This window comes from Chelonia mydas, chromosome 1 (assembly GCF_015237465.2).
Source record: "Chelonia mydas isolate rCheMyd1 chromosome 1, rCheMyd1.pri.v2, whole genome shotgun sequence".
In the NCBI taxonomy this organism is placed as follows: Eukaryota; Metazoa; Chordata; order Testudines; family Cheloniidae; genus Chelonia; species Chelonia mydas.
Genome location: NC_057849.1, coordinates 77,314,381 through 77,330,617, shown reverse-complemented (window position 1 = coordinate 77,330,617; position 16,237 = coordinate 77,314,381).

Here is a 16,237-nt window from a genome sequence, read left to right as displayed (position 1 = left end):
GGAAGTTTAGTGGGGAGGGGGCTGATAAGAGATATAGTCCCATGCTTTGCAGATCCATCACAGCATTTCTAAAATCATTAACATCTATGTGAGCACTTTAATGAGTCTAATGCTTACACATGTGGGCATGTGCAATCACAAAATGCATTGCTACAATTTTTGTAGAGCAAAGTGCATGCAGAAGTGTGGGAATATACAGTTTTATGTTCTGCACTGATTGAAGATAGAGACCCAATTGAAAGTTATCATGTAACAAGTTTCCCAGACCTCCTAAGCACAGTAACATGAGAATCTAGTTTGCCAACAAAATCCAAAAGCTTGTTAAATAAAACTGAAAGGAAGCTGTAGAATCACTGCTTAACAATCGCAAACAGAGAACAGTAAGAGCACTTGAAGTTGAAAATTTAATTTTAGTCACCATGGTCTTATCTGAGCTGATTCCCACTCTTAGCTGATAAGGAATAACTAATCATAATTTAAGCATTTCTTTAAACCTAGCAACCTGTTGAACAGCTTCTTAATGGGCCTATCAATCACTTGGAGATAAGAATAGTTTGCACTCATAATAGCTAGTTGTAAAAATAAATAGAAGTTACTATAACTAGTTCAATCAACAATGGGATTTTTGAGTTCAGATTGGAAATAATCAAACAGGAACTATGAATAGGCTGTAATTTTTCTGATTAACAAATATTTTGCTTGTCATGTGATCTTGAGAGCTGCTCTTTGTTTTTAAAGCACTAAAATAAATTTTAGATTGTATGTATCTACATTGGAGGGTTAAATATACACACGCTCACATGTGTAATTATTACCTTCTAAAGCTATACATGTACATCAAGGGGACACTTTCTTTTAATTTTCTTCATACTGTGGTTTTTTAGCATGAAGGTTTATAAAATATGTAGGGAAAAGAGTACATTCAATATTTCAAAACATATGAGCAATGCAAAATAAAATTATTATTCACGCTTTCCTGCTACAACTGAAAACACAACAGCAAAAAATAACATTACTTCCCAAACACTAGGTGCCACCCACAAATGCTCTTTGTATATCTGGTAGTTTGGTGAGAAAAGTAATAGAACTATATACAGATGTCTAGATGCACCTAGAATACATATACTAAGATTATGTCTCCTATACTCTGAATACAACAAAAATTTCAGGCCAGTAATTTTTTACTATTCAAATGTGTCCCCAGCTCACAAATGTATGCAACTAAGCAATGTGCTGGATTTTAAAATTACTAATGAAAATCCACACAATGGCATGTAAACATTTGCACAGTTGCTCTATCAACCAGGTATTTCTTCCAAGCCTGACACACACCCCTACCTCCCCACTCACACATTTTTGAAGAAGAATTATGAAGTTCAGCAGATCTCCTGAATCTTGGATGGTTCTTCATTTCAAATTTTATTCTCCTACCCCAAGAACAGAACAAGATGGTCCTATCTGAGATTTATATAGTTCATTTTCATCCCAAAGCATGTTTGAGGGGAAAATCTGGCTAAGGACCCTGGGCAATGGGAAATGGATTAATCAGTGATGCTCACGTAGAACGGACAGGACTTCAGCTGTTAAAATGCCAGCAGACAAACCTCTCCACTCCCTTACAATAAGCTTCATAGAATTCACATTATTTACTTCACATGAATTGAGGAAGAGACAACTCTGTCAAGGGAGTATGGATGTTTTAAATATGATATTTTGACCACTGAGCCTTTCCTCTGATTTATGTTGATCCCCGCCCACAAATATAGAAAAGGTAAGTTTTATATAGGACTTGATCAAAATAAGAACACTTTGGATAAGAAGCAAGTTAGGCCCTAATATTGCCACCACTGAAGCATGTTTGTATCTTTAAGCATATGTGTAGTCCCATTGTTTTCAATAGGACTACTCATGTGAGTACACTTCAGCATATGTGTAAATGTTTGCAGGATTGGCGCATGAGAAGGGACATGATAGATTAAAAATATTTAAAGGGTTCAAACACTAAGAATAATGAGGCGTATGGGTGATAGAAAAGGACATAACCAGAAGTTGGGCTGAATGGACTGTTCATAGGTTTTAAGACCAGAAGGAATCGCTATGAACATCTAGCTTGACACGGGCCATAATATTTCACCAGAATTTCATTGAGCTACAGCAAATATTTTAGAAAGACATCCAATCTTTATTTAAAGGCTAAAGCCTTCAAGTGATTGAGAATCCACCACACCCCTTAATAAATTTTTCCAATGTTTAATTGCCCAAACAGTTAAAAACTTGCATCTATTCTCCAAGTTTAGCCCTTGTTTCTGGTCATAAATTGTCTGTGAACAAGCATATGACAATTTTTATGAATTTGTTCAGTCCAAATTGTTCAATGTTTTATGCAAATTTTTTTCACCCCTGTGGATGGTTTAGATCTTTATTGTAGGATTACCTTCTTTTGAATGTTTGTGGCTTACATTTCACTCCACCACTGTAGCCCCTCCACCTTTTGTCATATATAAATATTATGTTTTGCAAATTGAGGAAGACCCTGAATGAAACATCATGATGGAGAATGTGGTGAGGCTGCAACTGAAAGCACACATAAATCTGAAGTTTTAGTTCTAAAATTTTAACTCCTTGGAAAAGTTACCAGCTTCTGCATAAAGTCCTCAGCTGATGTAAATCGCCATAGTTCCACAGACATAGGATTTTAAACCCCAGAAACCTAAATATGATATTTTGCATGATTTCAACTGATTTTTTTAAAAAGCCTGAATCCTAAACAAAGGCAACCACAATAATACTGTCTCTGGTTACAGATTAACAGTTCTTATTTCCTTGGGATGTCCATGACATTTGAATTACAAGTTTAGAAGTTTATAGTGTTCTCATTAACACTGACAAATAAGGAAATGGATTTGAGAAGTAAAGTATAAAACTTGTTGAATTTCTCTGTATTTTAAACTAGAGGGATTATCTGTCAAAGGTTTTTGTTTTAAAGTAACCATCACAACAGCAGTGACTAGTATCAGGTTCCTTAAAGAGCCACTGACACATGAAAAAATTTCAAAAAACTTTTTGTAGAGAAAGTATTCTGCCTATACATGATATTTTCTGTGCATGAAAAGAGAAGCTGTGCTTCTTTAGATGTCATGTCCTCCTGTGGTTCATTTCTCACCTGACATCATAACGCTCTGGATCAGATTTTGGTCTAGCCTAACAGAGCCAAGCAGGTCAGAAAAGAGAAATAAATCCTCCCACTCATGTGTACCTGCCGTAGCCCTGCCCAGATTGCAGCTGGAGCGTGTAGGTAGGGGCGAAAGCAGGGCTGTACACCTAATACTCTCCCCTGAACAGGTGGATGGGGAGTAAGTGGTGGACTTAGTCCTCCGAAGGCATTGGACATTGGAGGAGGGAAGTTAGCTGCACCCTCTCAATGGCTTGCAGTAAATTAGTTCCTGGGAGCAACAGGCTATGGGGGTCTGTGTGGAGAAATGAACTGTACATTTCATTCGCCCTTATTTAAAAAAAAAAATTCCCCCTCCACTCTTAAATGGTGGAAAAATGTAAACCAATCATAGGGTCCATCACACAGCTATGTATTGTTATTTGCTAGTATAAACTTCCCACTGTGTGATACTTTCTTCATTTCATGCAGATTCCATGCTTTAACTGCTAAACACTGAACACTGTAAGCCATTTTACAACAGTCTCCACCTAGATGCCGTGATCCACCGTAATCGGCTTCTACAATTACTTAAAATAGATCCATTTGATTGTCTTATAATCAACAGTAAGATTGCTAGATTGATAGATTCTAAACCCAGAGGGGACCACTAAGGTCATTTTGTCTGACCTCCTGTATAACCCAGGCCATAGAATTTCCCTAAAATAATTCCTGTTTGAACTAGAGCATATTGTCTCAAAAAAAAAAAATCAATCTAGTATTGATTTAAATATTGCCAGTGATGGAGAATCACCACAACCCTTTGTAAATGGTTTCAGTGATTAATTACCCTCACTGTTAAAAAAATTCACCTTATCTGTAGTCTGAATTTGTCTAGCTTCAACTTCCAGCTATTTCAGCCATATTTGTTTGATGGATTGAAGAGTCTGTTTTCAAATATTTCTTTCCCATATAGGTGGTACTTATAAACTGTGATCAAGTAACCCCTTAACCTTTTCTTTGTTAAGCTAAATAGATTGAACTCCTTGAGTCTATCACTCTATAGCGTGTTTTCCAATCCTTTAATAATTTGTGTTCTGTAGTCACTTTTAATAAATGTACTTAGATAAAGAGAGATGGTATTATCAGTCATTTCCCCTTTTCACAAGATAAAAGCACAGAATACTGTGAGATCAGGCCAAAAACCTTAGTCAAATTTCTTCCTTAATGTTAATTTTTATCACTTTTATATTTAAAGTTAGATTATAATTTTATCAAAATGCAGCCATGATTAAGTTTGTTTTTTCCCTATTTAAAGCAAAGAAAAAGTATAGAATGTTTCAAAACTCCCTAATTAAATATGTATCTGTTACAGACTGTCAGAAAATTGGTTTGCTCTTGCGCGCATTTAAATCAATATAAAAATTCTCACTGAGTTCAGTGTATTCAGGATTGAGTCCAAAGTAGTATATTTAGGGACTTTTTAAAACGTGGAATCTTGGCACAATGTACCATAACATCTCTGAAGGTGTATTGTGTTAGAAAGGCCTTTTTAGTAGGCAAGGCAGTGAAATCCTTTGGAGTCTTTACAGCTGATAGGGTGGATGCATGTCTGACAAGCAGGCATTATGTTGGTATGTTAAAAATGCCCCTGAAATGTTCTGGGATAAAAATTACAAGTGCTGTAGCCTGTTTTAAAAATGAAATAAGTCTCTGTGTGGGCAAACTGACATTCCCTGCCCTTGTCTCCCACATAAGAAAAAAAGAAAAGTTTGAAATACCATCCTACTGTGTTTTTCCTAAATCAAACTAATGGAATGGCTTTTGGTACAGGAAAATACATCCCTTACCTGTAGGTCACTGGCTCAGATTGTTTTAGATCAGTAATATCAGAAGATCCAACACCTGTTCAGTAGCTTGTGTAAAATAAATTGGTAATCTCAGCTCAGTCCCGTTCTTGCAAGGCTAGTGTTCACCTCGCAAAACGACCTCCAAAGCTGGCACTCTCAGTAGAGAGGGTGAAGTTTGAATTGGAGACATATTGATTTCCAAAGCACTATATGAGGCTGTATAACTGGTTAGTGTGCCATGCAAATAAATTAGGGACTCTGCAAGGGGATTGGTCCTAGAGCCTCCAAAGATATTTAGGCACCTAAGACCCCCATTTAGGTGCCACTGACATTTTCAAAACCATTGCTCTGTTGCAACCTGACCCTATGGCACCTAAGTTTCCTCTGATCAGCATTTACAAAGTTCCCTAAACTTTGACACTGCCCCACAGCTCGGAGCCCTAGCAGGATTCGCAAACTAGGCTGAAGAATGCCTATCTCGCCAACAGGGCCTGATCCAGTATGTGTGCTCTAAGCACGCCTGAGACCTGGTACTGGAAAGACCCCACAACAAAAGAGCCAGATGCAGGCCACCGATAGGTGTGGGGCAACACAGCTCATGCAGAAATGACAGCTGGGGATACAGGGACACACAGGGTGAGTGTGAAAGAGGTGTCACAAACGAGCAGGAGGCAAGAGAGAGAGAGATGGTTCTGGCTGCTAGAGCTTGGGATACTTAGGGGTCTGCTCAGAATCCTGAGCAGAGGGAGACGCTTACCTCTGGCTTGTCAGCCAGGTGCACAGGTCAACCACTAAGTCCCTCGCCTCTCCCTGTCCCTTCCTCGTATTTCACTCCCAACAAGCCCCCTGCTCAGCTTTCTGGCTTTTGTGAATCCAATTCTTAGGCACTAACTCCCTCCCATGCAGTGTATGGGGAGCCTGGAAGTCTAAATTGGGGCTGAGGATTCCTCTAAGTGGCAGGCTGCCTGGATGTTAGACTTCGCAGTGCTGAGCAGACTGACCCCCTAAGTAACTTTGAGGATCTGGGCCTGACTGTTTTCTGAAAGGGGCTCTGCATCCACAACTCCCATTGACTTTAAAAATCTGTGGCATTTGGTGCTACAGTACACCCACAAAAGGTGAAGCAACTCAAATAAGGCTCTCAGCAGGTATCCGATGTGTTTTCACTTTGTCTAATTTACATGGTGAGCTCCTTGGGGCAAGGGCCTTCTCTTTTTCTATGGGTCAGATTCGCTGAGGTGCTGAGTGCCTTCTGTTAGGTGCTGAGCAGCCTCATTTCTCATTCACATCAGAAGAATGAAGCACCTCTCAGGAAGGGTTCGAAACCATAATGTCTGGCCGAAGGAGCTCCCAGACAAATAGCATCCATGGGCTTAGTACAACACACTGCTGTATAAACAGTGCTACAATTGTAGAGTCATTCATTGTTGCTGAAATGCATTCTGGAGTAGGTGAGTTTGGGGAGCTACTAAAATCAGAAGGGTCAGGGGCTTGTATATTAACTCGAAGACTGTATCAGGTGTAAAGAGCAACATGAAATAAAGCATGAGGATGGCAGTAGGCAAATAAGACAAAGGGAGCTACCAGGAGAGATGTTTGGATGGTCTGAGGTAGCTGGAGGGGATATAAGAAGAGTAAATGCTAATTTGTGCTCTAGAATAGAGTTCCTTGAGGGCAAAAGAACTACCCTTTTATCCTGACAGATATGGTCTCTCCAGGGCAGCAATGAGGGATATCTCCAGGGCATTGTGGGGAGGTTTGCATTGCCACCACTCGTGCTGTATTTGTTCTGTGAATAAATAATCTCCAGGGCCATCAGTACTAAATCAACTTCTTGTAGATTTCTTTGGAAAAGAAATGGAAACAACAACCACCCATCTCTCTGGATAAAATTTTATCAGCCTTGTGATAATATGCCGCTGCCATAACTCCCACTGAAGGAAAGTTGTATTATACTTAGAAATAATAGATCCTTATATTAAGAGGAAGTCAGGCAGGGAAAACACTTAAACTAAACCGGAACTGTGTTTCATGTCTCAGATTGGGAAAAGCATCTGTGAGTGACAATCTGAGAGCTTTCCTCAGAGAAAACTCCCATTGCAAACTTTGCCTAAGAAAGGAGTGTAGGACTGGGCCTTTAATGAGGGCAAGGGCCAGGCCCAGATTTTGCATAATTAACTCTCCAATTTATCTCAGGATATCAAAATACTTTCCAAAGTCTGATTCCAATACAGCGATTAGCCATGATGTGTGTTAGTATGCAATTGGTGCATGCCTCAGGTACATTGGCTTTGTGTCTTCACCCAAAAAGTGTACTAAGGTGATAATAAGCCCATTAAAATCAATGGAATTCTTTCTGTTGACTTCAATGGGCTTTGAATCACCTCCCAATAGCTTACTAGCAAACACCTCAGTGTGGCTTGTTTATATTAGAGTGGGGCTACTTAATATGTAATTATATATTTTTTTAAATTGTTTTAAAAACAATTTTTGGGTGGGTTTATGTAATATATGTTCCCACTGTGGAAAATAGTTCATAGCCGAAGAGATCAAAATAGGAGAGGAAAGGGTATAAACACCCTTTCATACAAGAGAAATGATTTTTTTCAACCTTTTCTCTATTTTTTTCAGGTTCCTTGCAATCCTGGGATCCCTTCTACTACATCATCATCTGAGGCTTAGCTAGAGCCTCTCAATATTTTCCACTACCTACTGGCATTACTTTTCTCTTCCTGGATTGAGCTTCAGCCAGCAGTTTCCTATCTCTTGCAGGGTGGCAACCTGAGCAACGGGGTTATTCAGACAGCTACCTCGGGAATGTAGATGTATATCCAAAAAAAAAAGAGAGTGGGCAAGATTGATTCTTGTTTCACTGTATATGTGAGAGTTCTTGAGGAAGAAGAGTAGCTGCCCATCATCACAGTCATCTCAGGGTGCTCAGCACAGTACAAACCTAGGGCCCTATCCAGTGAGCTGCAAGCTAACTTAAGGTTTTGTGCTGGTGCCCATCACCACAATATCTGAGTGTCTGAGTGCAAATTACTATTCTGATTTCCTTAATCTCCAGTTCTCTTCAATTGTGGGAGTTGAGGGGACTCAGCACCTCACAGAATTTGGCCCAGTAGTACATAAAAGCTCCCTGCCCCGAGGAGCTCGCAATGTGTGCCAGGTGCTATCAGTGGTATTCAGATACCACTCTGGCACCTTCACTAATTGTTTGATCATGGCACAAGGGCTTTTTGTGGGTAAGACACAGCAGCCAGTGGTTCTAAAGTCAGAGAGATGGGCTGTAAGATCTGAGGAGATGGGGACTGCCATACGGTTGCCCTCCTGAAGAGCCCCCTCCTGGCATCGGGTGACTTTCCAGGCACCTCACCTTCTGTTTCCCCTTCTCAAGAAGACTTCTTCAGCTCATTCTGAGGCTAACACCACCCTGCCACACAGGGTAATTTATCAGTAGGGGCATCTCACACCACAAAATAAAGTCCAATACTGTAAGTGGAAAAGTTCAGGCTCCACTGCCTCCATGTGACTCCAGGCTCTTCATCAGCCTCAGTCACCTTTCAGACTGGAGGGCTCTGGGCCTACCTCTGGAGTCCCCGTCTAGAGATCAATGGAAGCAATCACACAATGCCCACTCACTTTGAGCTTCATAAAAGTCTCACGGGGCACCTGGATCTTTCCCAGCTCCCTCCCCCTTGTGCAGGACAGTGGCCACAGCGGGCTTTGCTTTTGCTCCAAGTCTCCTCCTTCAAGCCTGTCTGCAGTGAGAGCCCCACATCTACTCTTGCTGCCCCTGACCTGAATGAATTTCAGTCCTGTTTCAGTCCCATCTCCCTACCTGTAAGGTCCAGGTGACTTCTTTTAAGCCCAACTGGGATCAGCTGACCAGTCACAGGTGCACTGGCCTCTTCCCTGTTAAAGGGCCCATGTCACCCTGTGACAGGTATATTGCTGCCTTCCAGTAGCCAATCAGTGACATTAGGAATGGAGCTATGTTAAGGGATTTGGAAGGAGATGGAGAGGCATAAGAATCCCTGTGTAGTAAGACGTTAAAGTGCTGAGGTTTTTTAAATATGTGAAATATTAGTGGTCTATGTGATGTTATTAGTAGCGAGCCTTTCCTTTAATTTGTATAATTTGAACTATGATAATTTAATACACCAGTGTTTCTAATATACAGATCAGTGTTTCCAAATAAATGATATACTTTTATTTATGATTATGTTAAAACATTCATTTTGATAAATATATGAATGATATCCATTCACTTAATGTATATTATTTAGTTTGATATGTAGAGGCAATGTGGCCTAGACGATAGCTGGACTGGGACTTGGGAAACCTGCATTCTAGTCCTGGATCTCCTGCTGGCCTGCTGAGTGAAATTAGGTAAGTCACGTCACCTCCCCATGCCTCAGTTTTCCCACCTGTAAAATGAAAAGAGTGATACTGACTTCCTTTGTAAAGCTCCATGAAAGCTATGAATGAAATGCGCTATATAAGATCTAGATGTTATTATTCTATTTTTAATGAAATGGTAACATGCTATATCAATGCTAAAATTATTGTATCAGAATATTACAATGTGGGAAGTGATGTCAGTGATGGGCTAGATTCTGATCCCCTGGCTTGCATCATGTAGAACCTGGCCCCCACCCTTATGAGGTTCTTATGAAATCAATGGGACTTGTGGTGGAGTGAGGTTCTACTCAGCATGAGTAAAGGTATCAGAATCTGATCTGGTGGAGGTGCTGTGCCCTGTTCTGCTCTTCCCCACATAAGAAATGAAAAAATCTGCATTTACTGGTATTTCCACTCCAAAGTGATTGAATATAAAACCCACCCACCATAAACCCTGAATATCTGGGTTATCACCATTTGCCATCTGCACATCTGATTTTTCACAGAGCCTCAGAAACTTAATGGTCCTAGGCCCGGCTCCTGCAAAGAGTTACGAACATACATGCGTGAGTAGTCCCAATCCCTTCAAAGGGAGTACTCATATGTATAAAGTTTCTCATGTGTGTAACTCCGCAGAATCAAGGCTTAGCCTAAAAAACCAATTATTAGAGAGGCAAGGTGAGTGAGGTAATGTCTTTTACTGAACCAACTTCTGTTGGCGAGAGAGATGAGCTTTTGAGTTTACACACAGCTCTTCCTTGTCTCTCTAATATCCTGGGACCTACATGGCTACAACAATACTGCATACAAAAGCAAATATTGTCTGTTACTTTAGCACAAAAATATTGCTGACATGTAACAATTGTTGATGAATACAGGTCTGGTGTTGTAGTTAAAATGAATGTGAGTATTAATCAGTTGTTGTATTTGATTATTTTTGACAGGATAGTTTTCTATAGGTTGAAGAAGTTTACCTTTAATAAGAAGTAGAAAGTTGCTAGATATAGCAGATATTTCTGTTATGCCTACTTAGTAATGATTAATGCTCAACTTTTGAACGGGTCTGTGCTGAAAAGGAAATGTCACCTGTCCAAACACAGCTCTGTATTGTCCTGTGCTAATCTCTTCAGTACTTATCAATGCACTGATCTGATGGGAGTTTCAGGGAGTACATTTAAGTTGCAGCAAATGAAGTCTGCTCTTGCAGACCCTTACTCACCAAAACTGCCTTTAGTTTCAGTGAGAGCTTTGCCTGAGTCAGAAATGCAGGATCAAACCAAGCAAGAGAATAAATGGAATATATGAGCAAAAGAGTGTATTTTTTTATTACTTAGGACACCCCAGTGTGGCTTTGAGAGCTACACCGAGACATTTTTGGAGTTTCTTTGGCTTTTTAGTAGAAAGTCAATCACTAAGCAACACTTTTTCCATTTCTTAAAAATCCATTTTTCTTCCCTCCCTTTGCTCAGTCTAATGAAGACTTTCCAGGCTTCTGTACTCTGGTTTGAGAGACAAAGCAAAGAGCTACTATTTTAGGCCCCAACCCAGCAAAGCACTTAAGCACATGAATAACTTTAAGCAAGTAGGCAATCCTACTGAGTTCAGTGGAACGGCTAATATGTTTAAGTCATGTTAAGGGCCAGATTTTCAAAGACATTTAGTTGCCTAAAGATGCAGATAAGTGCCTAGAGGGATTTTCAAATGCACCTAAGCAGGTTAGAAGCCTAACTACCATTACAATTAATTCATTAGTGCTTCTTGCAATAACTAAAAAACAGCCAACTTGCTGCCCAGATGTACACTGATGTCTCCTGTAGAAAATGGCTCAACCAGCACTTATGGCAGGGAGAGTAGGAGAGGGCAGATTAATGTCCATGAGATAGCCTGAGATAGCAAGTGGCTGGGAGAGACTGAAAGAAATCACTATGATTTCTCCTCTAGTGCTAGATGAGCATTCACAAGTCATAAGCGGAATTTAGCCCTTTTTTCTGTTTGTGAGTGGTCTGTGAGCAGATCAAGATTCCCATGAATTTGTCCATTGTTCAAAATGATTTGCCATATGTTTTCTGTGAACACATTTCAGCCTATTGTTTAATCAGAGCAGGAGCCAAAGGTTGAGGCCAAAGGCCAGATCTTCAAGCACAAACCAGAGATGATTATGTTTATACATATTTTATGGAAGGGATTATAATTTCATAAATCATTGTGGTGATTTGGAATTTGAAACTGCTTTTAGTGGATATTGTTACATGTTTAAAGTTTTTAAAGTAACTAACATTCAAACATTATTGTTCATTCGTTATCTGAACTTCTTTTGAAAATTCATTAGAATGTTCTTTGACAAATACCAGAACCATGGAAACTGTAATATTAGTGTGTCGCGGAGCTGATACACCCCATCACCCTTCAGGAACAGGGAAGAGGTGTGTCACAGCCCTGCGGTCGAGTTTGAAGAGTGCTCTGGGTCTCTGGGCTGCGCAGCTCAGGGGCCTGAGTCCTTAATGTGGCCCTTGATAGCAGGACGGTGCAGCCTATAGGCCAGAATCAATACCCCAGCCCCTGCTGTCAGGGCAGTGCGGCCCACTGGCCAGAATCAATACTTCAGCCCCTGCCATCAGGGCAGTGTGGCCCACTGGCCAGAGTCATAGAATCATAGAATATCAAGGTTGGAAGGGACCTCAGGAATTCATCTAGGTCAACCCCCTGCTCAAAGCAGGACAAATCCCCAACTAAATCATCCCAGACAGGGCTTTGTCAAGCCTGACCTTAAAAACCTCAAAGGAAGGAGATTCCACCACCTCCCTAGGTAACGCATTCCAGTGTTTCACCACTCTCCTAGTGAAAAGGTTTTCCCTAATATCCAACCTAAACCTCCCCCACTGCAACTTGAGACCATTACTCCTTGTTCTGTTGTCTGCTACCATTGAGAACAGTCTAAATCCATCCTCTTTGGAACCCCCTTTCAGGTAGCTGAAAGCAGCTATCAAATCCCCCCTCATTCTTCTCTTCTGCAGACTAAACAATTGCCAGTTCCCTCAGCCTCTCCTCATAAGTCATGTGTTCCAGTCCCCTAATCATTTTTGTTGCCCTCCGCTGGACACTTTCCAATTTTTCTACATCTTTCTTATAGTGTGGGGCCCAAAACTGGACACAGTACTCCAGATGAGGCCTCACCAATGTCGAATAGAGGGAAACGATCACGTCCCTCGATCTGCTGGCAATGCCCCTACTTATACAGCCCAAAATGCCGTTAGCCTTCTTGGCAACAAGCGCAAATTGTTGACTCATATCCAGCTTCTGGTCCACTGTAACCCCTAGATCCTTTTCTGCAGAACTGCTGCCTAGCCATTCGGTCCCTAGTCTGTAGCGATGCATGGGATTCTTCTGTCCTAAGTGCAGGACTCTGCACTTGTCCTTGTTGAACCTCATCAGATTTCTTTTGGCCCAATCCTCCAATTTGTCTAGGGCCCGCTGTTTCCTATCCATAGCCTCCAGCATATCTACCACTCCTCCCAGTTTAGTGTCATCTGCAAACTTGCTGAGGGTGCAGTCCACACCATCCTCCAGATCATTAATGAAGATATTGAACAAAACTGGCCCCAGGACCGAACCCTGGGGCACTCCGCTTGATACCGGCTGCCAGCTAGACATAGAGCCATGTACTATAGCCCTTACTGTCAGGGCAGGGTGGTCCAATGGCCAGGGTCAGTACTACTGGCGAGCTGGGCCACCACCCTGGGGCAGGTGGAGGGTGAAGGGTTTTGTGAAGTTGTGTTGGGCCAGTACTGGCTCCTGGGTTAGTTGCTCTCATAGGTCCTGGAAGGTGACCTCACCGTCCTTTGACCATTGGACTTTCTGTGGCTGGGAGCTCTTCGTCAAGTCCATCAGTGGGGCGGCGACCGTGGCAAAATTGGGCACAAATCGTTAGTAATACCCTGCCAGCCCTAAGAATTGCCGTACTTGCCTCTTTGTCCTGGGTGTAGGGTAGTCCTGTAAGGCCTGCACCTTGTCCACTAAGGGACACAGTTTCCCCCTACCCACAGTGTAGCCCAGGTAAATCACCTCTCGCTGACCCAAGTGACACTTGCCCAGGTTCGCAGTGAGGCTTAGGACTTGCAACACGGTGGCGAGGTGCTGGAGATGTTCCTCCCAACCAACACTATAGATGACAATATCGTCAATGTACACAGCAGTGTATGAATTATGGGGACTCAATATTTGGTTCATGAGCTGCTGGAAGGTGGCTGTGGCCCCATGCAAGCCAAAAGACATCATGGTAAATTGGTAGAGGCCAAAGGCATCTTCTCCCAAGAGACTGGTGTCAAAGGGATCTGCCAAAATCCCTTGGTTATGTGTAAGGTGGAGATAAATTCTCTGTTGCCCAGCCACTCGAGCAGTTCATCCACTCGGGGCATGGGGTATGTGTCGAACTGGGAGATGGCATTCATCTTTCTGAAGTCAATGCAGAACCTGACCACTCTGTCAGGCTTGGGGACCAGTATTATGGGGCTCCACCACTCACTCGTAGACTCCTCAACCACTTCCAGGGCTAGCATTATCTCTGGTTCCTTCTGCACAACCCCCCACATTTTCTTGGGGAGCGGGCAGTGGTTCTCTCTCACCTTCTCACCTGGGATGGTAGTAATGTGATGGCTGGTCACATTTGTTTTCCCTGGCCTGGCTGACAAGACTGTGGGGAAGGCAGATACTAACCGCTGTACCTGTTCCTGCTGATTGGGATCGAGCTCCTGGCCGATTGCCACTGGCCCTGGCTCCGCGGGTTTGTTGGCAAGTGGCCCCAACTAGGGCTCTGGGGGGTACAGGGCAATCATCAGTCTCTCACGTTCCTTCCAGGCTTTGAGGAGGTTCACGTGGTAGACCCATGCATTTCTCTGATGCCCTGGCATCCGTATCTCATAGTCAACGGGACCTACCCATCTGGTCACCTCAAAGGGGCCCTGCCACTTAGCCAGCAGCTTAGACTCTGAGGAGGGTAATAACAATAGGACCTGGTCTCCAGGCTCAAAGACCCTCATCTTTGTCCCCCCTGTTGTACTGGTTCTCTTGAGTGCCATGCTGCTTGGGCCCACAATAGGTTCTCCAGCACCATAGTGCCCAGCTCTTGGAGCCGTTCCTGCAACTGCAGTATGTATTGGACAGATCCCCTGACCTAGGTTTCCTACTCTTTCCACGTCTCTCTCAGTAGGTCTAGGATTCCCCTGGGCTGCCTCCCATAGAGGAGTTGGAATGGGGAGAACCCAGTGGAGGCTTGTGGAACCTCACACAGTGAAGAGGAGCATGGGGAGCAACTTGTCCCAGTGCCGGAGATCATCCTCCACGAACTTTCTCAGCATTGACTTCAGGGTCCTGTTAAATTGCTCCACTAATCCATCCATCTGGGTCTTGAGAGTGTGGATATTTAGCAGGTGGCACAGCTCCGCCATCAACCTGGATGTTACATTAGTCCCTTGGTCTGTTAGTATCTCGCATGGTAGTCCCGCTCTGGCGAAGATCTGCAGGAGTTTGTTAGCGATCGCAGGGGCAGTGGTGGCCCGCAGAGGGACAGCCTCAGGGTACCATGTCGCATAGTAGGCCATGATGAGGATATACTTGTGGCCCATGCTGCTCTTCTCCAGGGGCCCCACCAAGTCCAGGCCAATACGCTCAAAGGGGATCCCGACCATGGGTAAGGGCACAAGGGGGGCCTTCGGTACTCCCTTCAGGATGGCCTTCTGACACTCGGGGCTAGAGGCACAGTAGTCCCGCACTTCTTGGTGTATACCAGGCCAAAAGAATCATTGGGCTACCCATTGCAGTGTTTTCTCCCTCCCCAGGGTACCAAGTGGGCCAGGTGAAGCAAGCCTCACCGGAACTGCCGCGGGACCAGCAGTTGGCACAGGTCTTCCTTCGTCTGCGGGTCCTGCACCAACCAGTAGAGAAGATCGTTGTGGATCTCAAACCAGGGTCCTTGGGGAAGGGGCTGCTGTTGATCCTCCTCCTGGGTGGGGCCTGCTGCCTGCTCCCAGGCCTGGTTGAGGGTTGGATCTCCCCTTTGCTCTTCTAGGAAGTCCCTGTCAATGTCCAGCCATCCTTGCTCCCACCTCCTCCCCGGTCAGGACTTCAGCCGGGGGGCAGCCTGCCTCTGGCGTCCCAGGGTTTCCCGAGGGTCCTGCTGGTGGGTCATCTGGCCTTTAAAGGCTCAGAAACCCCCTACTTGTGGGGTGTGCCCCAGTAGCTCCTGAGGAGTGTGCTCTCCACTGATGAAGGAGACCAGTGAAACCCTGCCAATTGCGCAAACCCTGCCCAAGATCATTGGGTAGGCTAACTTCGGGGCCATCCCGACTAAGCACAGTCCCTTCCTGATGGGCAGCCTCAAGTCATACCCGGATGATCAAGTACAGTTTCATATCCCCATGAATGCACTGTAGATATATGGGTGCTCCAGCCAGGTCAGTGGTCTCGACCAGGCTGGCACACATGATGGTTTGGATGCATCCTGAGTCCACCAGAGCTGTTGTTGGTGTCCCATCCACCTGAACAAGAAAGAATATCTTACCCCGCTCCTTCTTCCGGGCACAGTGATCGGCCACCCACACCTGCCCATAATTGCAGTCCATGTAAGGCCATTCTCTCCGGAAGTGCCCTTCATGTCCACACTTGTAACACTGGGCATGATTTCCCCCTGTGGGTGGGGTATCCTGGGGTGTGCTCCTTCCACTCAGTGGGTCATCTCTGCCCTGGGTAGGGATTGCCCTGCTTGGGTCCCTTGCACTGGGCACTGTTGTCAGAACTGACGGCCTGGCATAGAGGCAGGGACTCCCCCCTTCGGTCA